Source organism: Lampetra fluviatilis, chromosome 4 (genome assembly GCF_964198595.1).
Source record: "Lampetra fluviatilis chromosome 4, kcLamFluv1.1, whole genome shotgun sequence".
NCBI lineage: Eukaryota > Metazoa > Chordata > Hyperoartia > Petromyzontiformes > Petromyzontidae > Lampetra > Lampetra fluviatilis.
Genome location: NC_136278.1, coordinates 11,701,722 through 11,715,872, shown reverse-complemented (window position 1 = coordinate 11,715,872; position 14,151 = coordinate 11,701,722). Strand labels below are relative to the sequence as shown.

The window sequence follows — 14,151 nt, the reverse complement described above, 5'->3', positions numbered from 1 at the left end:
GAGAGTACAGCAGCGGAGCTGCTGTGGGGCTGCAAGAGCGACAAGAACAGCAGCGGGGCTGCTGATGTGGACTGGAGTGACATCGGAACCAGCACAGAGAGAATAAGAGAGACAGCCGTGTGGGAACGCAGTACGGACCGAATAAAGGACACTGAGCCAGAGATCGTGGTCAAGTCTTTTATTACACTAGTACAGCACACCGGTGTGTTGGAGAGTAAACCTACAACATTTACAATTCGCGCACGACATTTCGCCAGTAATTACAGCTAGCATCATCAACAGTCAAGAGTTTTGTTTTCTTGGGTGTTGTATTTGTGTGAATTATTTCATATTTAGTTTTCTTCCCATGCATTAAAATAATATAAAAGGAACCGGTTAACGATGGAACTTTCTCAATATAATTCCGATGTTCGGTTATTGTTTTAAATACGTATCGATGTATATTAAGGTGCATCAATCGACATGTTTTAATCGAGCAAACGGAACCCCGCGCGCGAGAATTTCATCTATGGGAAAGGCGCGTGCTCAGAATGTGGATCATTCCAAACGTAAACAAAAGAGGAATGCGCTCGGCACAAGTGACGTTTTAACAATGCCCACCATATAGGTAATAGCACTACCACTGTACGTGCGACCTCGCAGGGCGACACTTTATTACCGGGTGAAGTGGCTCCCTTGCAGGCATGGCACGGGATTTGTCGCTGGTAATTGACAAGGTAAGAGAGGGGTGGGGGGGAAGAGGGTTTCGGTGCTTTCATTCATGGGGCGGGACGATTGTGGGCTGGTACCAGCGGTGGTGCGATGGGAGGGGGAGTTGAGGGAGGAAGGGAGAGGGGGGGAGGACGAGACGCAGCAAACACAAACCACTGGGGCAAGTTAAAACCTTGGCCGTCACGGCTGCTGGCTCACTCACACTGCTGCTGCTTGCTTGCTGCTGACTGCAGTCTTTCTAACGGTGCCGTTGTGTGTGTGGTGGTGGTGTGTGGTGGTGGGTGGTGGTGTGTGTGGTGGTGTGGTGGTGTGTGGTGGTGGTGGCGTCGGGGTCAAGCGAGCGAACCGCTCCAATTTCTTCCGGCTCTAGCGAACGTCGGACCGTGACTTTGTCTCTTCATCTTCTCCGGCTTGCAGGGCTGCCTTGGCGTTGCAACCATATCCGATGGTGTACGCGATGGTGAGTGAGATGGCGTGTTTGGTGAAGGGAGGCTTGTGGGTTTGGGGGCGATCGAACACTGGACCCGTAACTCTGCGCGGGTTATTGCTCACGCGTATTGCCCCGCCTGTCCTGTGCCTCACCAAGTGTTTTCGCTAACAACACTCAACGCAAGAGTCTTCCGTGGGCAATGCTGGGGGATCTTTGTCTTTGGGTACACATGCTGTAGACTCGACGAGTAGAAAACACATTATGTGTGCAGTCGTATTGTTGTTTTTTTACACCTGTACATATGTACTGTAATGCCAATTTGTTGGTTAATGTTTGAATGAGCGTGTGCAAATTGCTGTTCCTTTTGATGCTGTCTTGGCATTATTGTAGTGCAGCAATTTCAGCCGAAATGTCTGTTTCATGAAATTTCTATGATGTTGCGTGTTAATGCAATGCCTTTCACTTTGTCACTACTGGAATATGCATACTTTGCTTTTGGCTGTGCATTAGGTGTTGCACTCTTAAGTACATCATATAATACACACACGTGCAATACACACATGTAACACATGTGCACTCTTTCACTGCTGGATGAGGGCCTCTCCACACCTTTGCAGATCGTGGGGATTATTTTGACCATACTTCACCATTCTATTTATATTTAAAGCTTTCGTGACTGCAGGGATTCATATTCTTGGTTCTTCCGGTAAAGTCACGTCGAAGGGAAATAATAAAATAATAAAAATAAAACATAATAAAATTCTCACGTTTCAGCTGCTTGCGTTGTGGCCGAAACGTCGTGAGAATTTTATTATGTTTAATTTTATTATTTCCCTTCTACGTGACTTTACCGAAGGAACCAAGAATATATATTCACCATTCTCGTCAACGAAGGCGGGGAGTGTAGATGCGAGAGCATGGAAGTGTCTTCGCTCTATTGCCGTCCGCTGCCCTGAAGCCTATAGCAACCTGTTATGCATGGCAATCGCCTGTCCCCAGCACGATGCAGGCAAAATCCCACCACGGACAGCATATTCCAGGTGATTTGGTCCTGGGAGTGCATGCACATACTGTACAGCTCTAAACACGCGGAAGCATTTAGCTTCGCGTTATAGCGCTTCGGGCATGTGCTAACAAAGCAGCGTCTCTCCCTGCAGCTTATGTTGGGATGTTTTTTTTTTATTTTTTTGCGCTAAAGCCAGCAAATATGCCAACGTTGAGGAAACGTTGGCATCCGTCATGCGGTTGAAACCCGTTGGACAAACAACGTTGCCCAGATGTGTGGGCCAACAATCCGTGTTGATTGTGAAGATGCCCTCTCTGCGGCTGCTGATGCCAAGAGTGTCAGGATTGTGTACGCAGGTTGCTTGGACGACATCCAAAGTCAGAGACACGAGGCATCAGGCAGCGCCTGTATTAGTTGGAGCATTATTGCCGTTGCCTTTCCCCACCGAATGGCGCAAGTGAAGTGGAATCCTAACGTGATAGATACAGTGTCACGGCTGTGAGAATGCCCGCTGTATATATTTTTAATTTTTAATTTGATTAAAAACAATTACCTTCGGTTTTTTGTATTGTACAACATTTTAAATCCATGCAGAGATAGAAGGTAAGTGGCTTTTTTTAGTGAGGTCAAATTTACACCACTGTAATGAAAATCTGATGCCAGGACTTCATGCCTGAATACTGATATGTGTGTGTGTGTAAATATCACTTTGTAGGTAGTGGAAGTGTAGTGGTCAGTGGACTGCGTTCAGAACCGGGCAAACTGAGTTCAATTCCTGGCCACAGCCGACATCAGTGGTGAGGAAATTTGAATTGGGCCTGGGACTTCCCTTCCATCAGCTTAAACGAATATCCCGTGTACGTGTGTACCACAATCAGCACCGAAGGGACGGAGGGTAGACAGATGTGGGTTTGGCCACATCTAGCTACCCTTCATCGATCCGGCTTCAGTAGATCCTCGCCAACAGTGTTCTAGATGAATGAGATATTAACGACAGAAGAATCAAGTCTGGTTCGAGATGTACGAGACGAACGGTAGCCAGGTGTAGTTCTGTCTACACCGCCCCCTTGTTTATCGAGCCAGCCTCAATAGATTCTCGCCAACAGTGTTATAGATGCATGAGAGATTAACAACACCAGACTCAAGTCTCAGCTTTAATGTTTAGCGCCAATGAAGGCATGCAACACGACGACAGCTATAGCAACCTGTTATGCATGTGAGCTAGTATTGCGATTTCTTTCGCCCAAAAATGGCAGGATCTACATGCATGGTGGGCATGCATAATTTATGTTGATTGCCCCATGAATAACCCAATCGGTAATGAATATCTATTGTAATTCATAGCGTACATTAACCCCCCTCTAGCATTTGCACCTGGTTGGCTCGCAAGTAACGACATCACATCCCTCTATATAAGACACAAACTGGAGGATTTCTCCACAACTCTGGCTGTCACCTGATGAGGCTGGTTGTAATTACTGGCGAAACGTCATGGTACTGAAATTGTAAATGTTGTGGCTTTACTCTGCAAAACACACCGGTGTGCTAAACTAGTAACGAATTAGCATGTTTTGTTTACGTGACAAACCTTACTAATTGGCTGTGCCAGGTGGTGGTGGGTTAACGACACGTTCATATTCATGCGATCTGACCAAAAATCATCTGAACGATGTCAATCTTATAATACCATGACGTGATATGACTTCCTGAAACATCTCCCCTTTTTCAAATGAACACAACCATTTACATTAAAACAACGGATCAAACAGTCACTAAACAACATTTAGCAGATTTCAGGACAAGTCAACTTTTCGAGAACAATTCCTATTAAACAGTCAAATTAAGCACTCAATGAAATGTCCTTCCTACGATGTCCAACGTGATGAGTTCTTAGAGATCAAGCCACTCCAGTGGCTCTGAAAGTTGTCCGCTGCGCGAATAAACAGGACACCTTTGTGCGGCCGTTGGTGGGCTGGCTGCCAGAATCTCTCCAGGTTGGCAGACTGGGCACTCGGATGCTGACCGGTGTGATCGCTTCCTCGTGGTTGCCGCTCTCCGCCACGTCTGCTGAAAATCCTCCGCTCTCCCGGCTTGGCCCGGGTCCTGCGTGCCACCTCCGCTGGCCTCGTGCACGTGGCCTGGCTCACAAAAGTCCCGCATAGCTGGCCCCTCTGCCATGCGCAGAGCGACCCGGTCGTGACGGTAGAGGGCTCCGTCGACATCCGCAAGGTACGAGTGCAGTGCAGCTCTCCTCACACAGCCACCCAGTTTCCAGCGGCCTGTTCTATCTCTGGGCGGTGACTTCGTGCAGATGGGATCACCAATATTCAGCTCAGGCAGGTCTTTGGCAGATATATTGTATGCTGCTTTGGCAGTTTACTTCCTCTGCTGTGGCTTCTCTGGTACCACCTGGTACCACACCACACAGGGGTCCCCCCCTAGACGACAGGTGCTCTGTTAGGCTGCTATGGATTCCTTCTGTTGGCGCGTTCTTCCAATGAAAGATGGCTTTCTATGGGTCTTCACCCTCACTGTAAGTTTTATTGCTCTCAGGTTCTTCACTATCTCGACCGCGGTTTCAGCTGTGCCATTTGCCTGCGGGTGGTGTGTGGATGAGGTGACGGTGCTAAAACTCTCATTCCATGGCACGCAACTTGGGGTCCATTGTCCGTGATTTACTCGCTCCGGCTGGCAGCGGCACTCCGACTGCGCCACGCCTTGCCCCGCTTAACCGTCGTCTTGGCAGACAAGTCCGGCAGCAACTTAATTTCCCAGAAGTCCACGGCGTCATTGAATGACTCAATGCTGACGATCTGTCAGAACCGTGTTGGTATCCCGTGCGACATCGTGGTTTCTTTCCGCTGCACATGTGCATACTTGATGCAGGTAGAACAGTTTCTGGAAAAGTCTGTGATCTCACCTTGCGTGTTTGGCCAGTACAGGGTGTCACATGCCCACCTTTAGCATGCTTCTCCAACCTGGCTCAAATGTATACGTGCTCACGTCTCTGGCCGCAGTGACTTGGGTATGATAATTCTTTGTACAGAATCCCAATCTGTATGGTTATTTGTCTCTGAAGAACCAATATTTTCTGAAAATGAGGCATGTCATCTATTGCCCCTGGCCATCAATTCAGAACAACGGACTTCAGTGCTTTCAGACCTTCACCTCTCGCAGTATGCCGCACGATCTGGCAAAGCCGCCGGTTTCTTGACATTCATGTGCTCCGCCTGATTGATCAGCGCCCCGTCATTTTGCTCTTGCTGTGTACTGCAAATTGTGTGTGGCTCACACACGTCTCTGGACATCCCGTCTGCTCCTGTTGCTCTGCTGAGCATGTGTTGCTGATGTAGATCTCCGGGCCTGGTTTGTAGACAATTGCTGGCCGGTGAGCACTATACGTTGGCATTGCTTTTCAGTCTGCAAAGTTCTGTTCAGTTGGCGTCAGCACCCTTGATGGGAAAGCGATGGGCTGTCCTTCTTCAATAAGTCAGCATCCAAGGCCACTGTGCTTGAGTCGCTCTTTATTGTGACGGCTTTGTAGCATCGTAGTGCTTTAACACTGGCGTAACTGTGACCAGGTGCTTAATTTCCTGCGCCGCTTGATCATGCTACGGAAGCCAGTGCCAGACTGCATCCTTGTCCAGGAGCCTTCTCAACTGGTTCACGCACCTCTGGAGAGGTGTGGCATGAACTTGGCTAGGTAGTTCACGAACTCAATGAATCGCTGCACTAATTTCACATAAATGGGTTCTGGCATCTCCACACTAGCTCTAATATTGTCCAGGTCAGCTTTCAAGCCTTATGAGGACAGAATGTGTCCAGGAAAGTTGACTTCCTTCACTGCGAATTGCAGCTCGTTCATGCTCAGCTTTAGCATCGCTTGCCTGCATTGATCATTGAGTGTCTGGAGCTCATTATCGTAGTCACACTCTGCTTCATCGTCCGTATCCCTGCATCCAATAGTGAGAATGTCATCTGCTATTGGTGCCATGGTGGCGAGATGTTAAATACTTTGCCTGTTATACAGGAGGTCGTGGGTTTGATCCCGACCCTGACACCTATATATTTGGAGTTTGCATGTCCTCCTCATGATCGTGTGGATTTTTCTCCGGGTTCACCAGTTTTCCCCTCCACATTTATAATCAACATGTGATTAGAGTATTTGGCTGTGATACATTTCCACACGATAAGCCACTTTGTGGAGCTGTCATTTGTGACCAGGTCGCTTCTGAAAAAGAGCTACAGTGAGGGAAAAAGTATTTGATCCCCTGCTGATTTTGTACGTTTGCCCACTGACAAAGAAATGATCAGTCTATAATTTTAATGGTAGGTTTATGTGAACAGAGAGAGACAGAATAACAATAAAAAAAATCCAGAAAAACGCATGTCAAAAATGTAATAAATTGATTTGCATTTTAATGAGGGAAATAAGTATTTGACCCCCTCTCAATCAGAAAGATTTCTGGCTCCCAGGTGTATTTTATACAGGTAACGAGCTGAGATTAGGAGCACACTCTTAAAGGGAGTGCTCCTAATCTCAGCTTGTTACCTGTATAAAAGATACCTGTTCACAGAAGCAATCAATCAGATTCCAAACTCTCCACCATGACCAAGACCAAAGAGCTCTCCAAGGATGTCAGGGACAAAATTGTAGACCTACACAAGGCTGGAATGGGCTACAAGACCATCGCCAAGCAGCTTGGTGAGAAGGTGACAACAGTTGGTGCAATTATTCGCAAATGGAAGAAACACAAAAGAACTGTCAATCTCCCTTGGCCTGGGGCTCCATGCAACATTTCACCTCGTGGAGTTGCAATGATCATGAAAACGGTGAGGAATCAGCCCAGAACTACACGGGAGGATCTTGTCAATGATCTCAAGGCAGCTGGGACCATAGTCACCAAGAAAACAGTTGGTAACACACTACGCCGTGAAGGCCTGAAATCCTGCAGCGCCCGCAAGGTGCCCCTGCTCAAGAAAGCACATATACATGCCCGTTTGAAGTTTGCCAATGAACATATGAATGATTCAGAGGACAACTGGGTGAAAGTGTTGTGGTCAGATGAGACCAAAATGGAGCTCTTTGGCATCAACTCAACTCGCCGTGTTTGGAGGAGGAATGCTGCCTATGACCCCAAGAACACCATCCCCACCGTCAAACATGGAGGTGGAAACATTATGCTTTAGGGGTGTTTTTCTGCTAAGGGGATAGGACACTTCACCGCATAAAAGGGACGATGGACGGGGCCATGTGCCGTCAAATCTTGGGTGAGAACCTCCTTCCCTCAGCCAGGGCATTGAAAATGGGTCGTGGATGGGTATTCCAGCGTAACAATGACCCAAAACACACGGCCAAGGCAACAAAGGAGTGGCTCAAGAAGAAGCACATTAAGGTCCTGAAGTGGCCTAGCCAGTCTTCAGACCATAATCCCATAGAAAATCTGTGGAGGGAGCTGAAGGTTCGAGTTGCCAAACGTCAGCCTCGAAACCTTAATGACTTGGAGAAGATCTGCAAAGAGGAGTGGGACAAAATCCCTCCTGAAATGTGTGCAAACCTGGTGGCCAACTACAAAAAACGTCTGACCTCTGTGATTGCCAACAAGGGTTTTGCCACCAAGTACTAAGTCATGTTTTGCAGAGGGGTCAAATACTTATTTCCCTCATTAAAATGCAAATCAATTTATAACTTTTTTGACATGCGTTTTTCTGGATTTTTTGGTTGTTATTCTGTCTCTCACTATTCAAATAAACCTACCATTAAAATTATAGACTGATCATTTTTTTGTCAGTGGGCAAACGTACTAAATCAGCAGGGGATCAAATACTTTTTTCCCTCTGTACATAGCTCAGTGGGCCTTACCTGGTAAAACAAAAAAATATTTAATAGATTTATTGGCTCAACTCCACTGAGCCCAGCCAACAGCTCATGCCGCTTGCGCTGATACACCACCCCTGGTTACAGGGCAGGAAGCGATGACACGTTTGGAGTCATCGCTTCCTGCCCTAGGGGGTCCAGAAGGTTGTTGTGCAGCTTCATTTGCGTCTCTTCATCTCATTTGCATTTCAAGAATGCTTCACGTGCGTCAACAAGCATGACCACTGTGCTTTGGGTAGCTTTGTACATCACGTCTTCGTGTATTGGGGATGATGTCATGAGATCTCCGCGGTGCTTGGTTCAGGCACTTCAGATCTCAACAGATCCGCAGCTTTTCTGGCTTCTTCACAATCATCATGTTTAACCAGTCGGTTAGCTCTTTCACCGATGTGATGTGGCCATCCGATGTGATGTGGCCATCATGCTTGTCCAGCTGTGCCTTTACCCCTGGCTTGACGGCAATTGGCACTCTGCACGGGGCACATTCTACATGGTGGAATGCTTGGATCGAGTTCAATATGGACATCCCCTGGAATGGATTCCATTGGCCTACTGAACACGTCTTCACAGGCACTGATCAGCTGCTGCTTTGTCAGGGGCCCATTTCACTGGTTATCCACCTTGTCCGGCTCCACTGGGATGGTGAACCGGATGAGTTCCAGGTGCTCGCATGTTGAACCAGGCAGCGGCGGTTTCTGATTGACTTCTATGATTTCAAACTCAGGCATTCTACGTTTATCCACGTATGAGACACTCTGTCTTGAAAAGGCCCAAGGACTTCATCAGCTCTGCTGAGTAAAGCTTCAGTTTGGTATCACTTAGCAGTATCTGAGTCTTGAGTGCGAGCTTCATTTTGTCTTTCAGAATTACGCTATCACATGTGGCCTCAGAGTCCAGTTGGAATACGTGTAGCTTCTTGGTCAGAATGAGGTTCACAAACTATTTCTGGCCCCTTGGATGTTTAGTGGTGCTGCATTCTTATGATCTCCTGGTCCGTGGTGTGCAATGAACAGCACTTGCCCCACCAGTCTGTTAAAGGCTACATGGGAGGTCTTTGTCATTGTAACATCACTTACACCTACACGCTTACATAGCTAACAAATGGGGTCCTACAATCTTTGTTGTGAATGGCAGATCATTGTATTTTTGAGTATGCGTATATGCATATATATATGTCTATGTATGTATGCAGCACTTGCCTAGTTTGTAGGGCTGAGCCAGGAGTCTGTGTGTGGTGGCAATAGTGACCACAGTGTGATGATATCCATGCAACCCAAACTATGGGCCATGTAGTAAACCATTGGAGTCTGTGCTCCTTTAACAGAGGAATATCAAAACTACACCAACTCTCTCATAAAGGCCACCCATGGCTAGGAGACCTCAACATTGGCATTTAGGTCCTACACATATTACCATACGCAAGAATAGAATAGAGCTGTGATTAGTGTACTCTACTACAATCATGGTAGAGTACGCTATGAATATCGGTGGCATGTGGCATCTGATTCTGTCTCTAGTCTCCCATAGGCTGACTCAGTGTGTTCCATTTCTTTCAGGAAGATCCTCAAATTTCAGCAGGATGGTCTTCAGGAAACACCTTCCTCTGTATTCTGCCAAGATGGCTCTATGATTGAAAGGTAACGTATTCTGCTCGTCTTATCGAATAAAAGTCTGTTTTTGACTTAAACGAAACTAAACCAATTTTTTAGGAAGCATTTTTTTTTAATCTTCCCAGTTAAGGCCCACTGGGCTATGTAGTTCTTTTTCAGAAGCGACCTGGCTGTCACAAATGATAGTTCAACGAAGTGGCTTATCATCACGTGAAAATGTATCGCAGCCAAATACTCGAAATCGGTGTTTTTTTACCTTTACTACAGCCTTGCATCCCTTTCATTCTCAATCCTGAAACAACAATGTATGTTAATAATATAAAGGGTTTGATGAAACATAGTTGTACTTATGTGCCCGTGCTTAATTTGTGTTGTGATGATTTACCTTTTTAATAAATTTTGCCATGTCTCACACCCCCATGGGGTGTGTGCACCCCAGGGTAAGAACCACTGCTCTAAATGCACGTGGATTCTAATGTGGAGGGAAAAACCGGAGGACCCGGAGAAGAATCCACGCGACCACGAGTACATGCAAACTCCAAATACGTGTATACAGGCGTCAGGGTTGGGATCAAACCCACAACCTCCTGCATACCAGGCGAGGTAGTTAATATCTCGCCAACATCGTTTGGTAAAAGTTACACTATTTAATAAGCAAAGCTAAAAGTAAGTTTACTGTCACTGAGCAATGCGTGGAGGGATAGTTACGTTAAAAAGTGTGCATTATAAATGAAAACCTTTAGAATAGAAAGGTATTTCCTCGGTTGAACAATGTGTTCGAATTGTTTATGGGCAACACTTGGAATACCACTTGGGCAAGAAGTCAACCGTATTTGTTTTTTCTGACAGATTAGTCCCAACCACCCCATGAGGATGTAAAATATTGGCCACTGGCTCGGGGTTAGTAGTGGTTGTTGACGATTGGCAATGCTGAAAAAACGCATGGGAATGTGGACCTTTTTTTTGTGACAACGCACACACAGCAGCATTGTGTGGATTGGTGTGGGAGAAAAGGGGTCATTGTTATTCCAAGTGGCGAGGATGATTCATTTGTTGAGGTTATCATGTGACTTGTAATGCAATTGACTTAATTGCTATATATACTGCACAGTGTGATTTAGGGGTGGCGAAGAGAGGTTATCTCCCTTGCCTTCGGTTCCAGACCTTGACAATGTCTGTTTGTTATATTTGGAGTCCACGTGTTCTCTCTCACTATTGTGGTCACGTGGATTATTCTCCGGGTTCCTTCGGTTTTGCCCTCGCCATGAGACACAAAACGCATTTAGATGATTTAGCTGTTTCTATCGAATTCCCCACACGTAATAATATAAGCCACTTCGATGAGCTATCATGTGTGGACAGGTCACTTTCTGTTAAATAAAGTAGTTAGGCACAGCTGTCTGAAATGGATTGCCGCTGGGGATTTTGAAGAGAGACGTAACAGCCGAGCGTTGTGGATGTGATTGGGCAAGACATAGGTAGGATATGTGCAGGAATGACACCACGCCATTGGTTAGAGGCCACGACTAGACAAGCTATCCATCAATGATACACTGTATTTCAAAAACACGATCATGTTTCATAAACCGGTTGCATAACTTTGGTTTCAACACCGCCTATTAGTTATCACCCATTTTCAGCGATGACTTTTTGGCATTTGGCATTTGCCATGTGTGGGTGTGTAGGCCCTTTGGCTAGCATGTGTTAAAACTACACAAATGACTGTACAGCGATCAAAGCAAAAATATCCCACGCAGAAAGTCGCTTGCTGTCCACTTTTCTACTCGAGGCATTCTAAACACACAAGCTGTACCTAAAAAGCAGAGGCCCTGCATTTCAGCAAGCACCCAATTTGAACAATTGCAAGACACTGTAATTCAGGTTACCTGGCACATTGAGGGGCCAGCACTGAACTGGTACCACTTAGATCTTGGGCATTGAATACAGGCCCACCAACTGTGATAAAAATGGATTCTGGGATGTAGTGAGTTAGTGGTCTCAACCCGAGTCACCAATGACTGCACACACACACAACCGTCACAATAAATTTGGTTCTGCATTTTATTTGGCAGATTTACAACTCTTTTGAGAATGAAAATATTGGATTGACTCTTCTTGGTTCTTTCGGTAAAGTCACGTAGAAGGGAAATAATAAAATAATAAAAATAAAACATAATAAAATACAATTCTCACGACGTTTCGGTCACAACGCAAGCAGCCGTCCTCAGGTGAAGAACAGGTATATCGGAAAGACAGCGTCTTTTATTTTATTATTTCCTTTCTACGTGACTTTACCGAAAGAACCAAGAAGATGAATACCTGCAGTCACGAAAGCTTTAAATCGAAATTGGATTGACTGTCACGTGATGAACATCATTTTCATATGGAACAGAGGTCACTTGCAGAAATATCAGAGGTAGCTCTGTGATGTCCACTTCTGTGAGGCATTCTCTAACAGAATGCTGCCAGAGATCCAAATTGATACTTGGTCTCATGACGACCGCTGCATGATGACCGCTGCAACGTATGATCTTGTGTTTTGATTTAGTGTGCTGATCTTTAAAGGTGCATTTTAAAAAATGTGATACTCCTACTGATGCTCCTGCTGTTGTGGAGTGACTCATGCAGCCAGCTATGGCTACAGGGTTTGGTGGTACATGTTGTTCATGTCGTTTATTGTGAAATTTTGGTCACAGTTCCTATGATCACTGTTACATTGCTTATGGCTTTATTTTGGTGATTTCCAAAAGTTTTTTGGTTTGGCCATGTTTGTTTGTTGTAGTACGGAGTTAGAATCATGGCCTTAATCTAAGTTGTTTTGTGTTTGTTGTTGTTGTTTGACTTGCATCCCACTGGGATTTTTGCACAGCGTTGGTGTACGGTGCTTTTTTCCTGGATTTTTCTGTTTGCGCATAGTCACTTTAAGATGTTTTCTTGTTCATGTTTTTGTTTTTTGTTTGTTGCGGTTGCACCCGATTCAAGAGCCGAATGGCTCACAGGGCTATACCAAATAAATGAAACTGAAAAAAAATGAAACTGAATGACGATAGCACAATTATGTTTTAAAATTACAAGATTCAAAAAAGTTTTCTGGCACTGAGGATGAGCACTGCACTAACAATTGAAAGGCTGCAAGTAGAAATTTTGATTGGTGATCAATTTAACTCATCATCTCACTTAGGTCGATAACTTTAGAACCACTTTACTGGAAGTCAACGATGGTAGTACTATGAAAAGTGTCACCCCATGCTCATTTATCGATCCTTTGCCTTTTTCAAATTAAAGTTGGTTGGCTTTTTCCAATCAGGTAGTGATTAACGAGCTATGGAATATTAGTGATTTGGTGGAGTGTTGGAGCAGTGATTTTAGCACTCTGCCATGAACTCAGCAGCCTGAGTTTCACTTTCAGCCGTGGGTAAGATCAGCGGCGAGCTCTATCAAAAACACTTCCAGAACCCCTCTTCATCAACCCACACTGACCAGTTTGGTGAAATAAGGGCCAACAAGTCCAATCATCTTCTTAGTTCTTTCGGTAAAGTCACGTAGAAGGGATATAATAAAATAATTAAAATTAAACATCATAAAATAATTCTCACGACGTTTCGGCCACAACGCAAGCAGCCGTCCTCAGGTGAAAAACAGGTCTGTCGGAAAGACAGCGTCATTCACCTGAGGACGGCTGCTTGCGTTGTGGCCAAAACGTCGTGAGAATTATTTTATCATGTTTTATTATTTTATTATTTCCCTTCTACGTGACTTTACCGAAAGAACCAAGAAGATGAATCCCTGCAGTCAGGAAAGCTTTAAATCGAAAGCCCAATCATCGGCAGTAGATTTCCAAAGGCCTGTGTATTAAAGTATGTATGTGGACATATTGATGGCTGCCATTGTCAAGATGAAATGCTGACCAGTTTCTCATTGACTACATGTCTCCCACAGGTTCTCCAACAGCTATCTCTGACAATTTCTACCTCTGCATCTGATCATTGGGGAACATCAGGCCTCTAGAAGAGATCAGCAGTCCACCTGTCTTATTGATGTAAGTCTTGAGGTCTGTTCACAAGAGATATATGCTGGTATTACTACACTGTTGTACATTTGAATTGGCTGAGATTTTCTCCTTGTTGCTGTGAATGCCAGATAAACTTGCAACGTAATTTGCCTTTCTGTTCCATTGATGCATTTTGTGTTTTCCAACAATCAACAACAATTAGCATTTAATTCTGAAACGAATCATCTCACAAACATCCCCAATATAAGCTCATCAGCCTTTTGAGGCAAGTGCTGTTAGCGAGCACTTAAGAAGGCCGATACGGCACACGAGGAAGTGGGTGGCCAGCACCACGCCTGGCCGCCTTTGTCTCCCTAGCAGCTATTTTTACACACCGCACCAGGTACTCATTTTAGGCTGAGTCAACCGAGGGGAGGCTCAGGCCAGGTTCAGTTTACCGCTTGTCTCTAATGCATGTCCATAAATAAAACCCGGGTCACTGTGACCATTGCGCAGTACACACAC

The 14,151-nt window shown here is 45.3% G+C and overlaps 1 long non-coding RNA gene across 2 annotated transcripts; it reads left to right on the top strand.

Annotated features, from left to right (window-relative positions):
* The first annotated feature begins 883 nt into the window (after window positions 1–883).
* Window positions 884–13,654, top strand: LOC144931293 (uncharacterized). Of its 2 annotated transcripts, XR_013636554.1 has the most exons (4): window positions 884–955; window positions 1,129–1,171; window positions 4,131–4,376; window positions 13,575–13,654. It is a non-coding gene; the product is annotated as an uncharacterized LOC144931293 (long non-coding RNA). The 2 variants fall into 2 exon arrangements; XR_013636553.1 differs by lacking the exon at window positions 884–955 and having other exon boundaries at window positions 1,011–1,171.
* The last annotated feature ends 497 nt before the right edge of the window (window positions 13,655–14,151 follow it).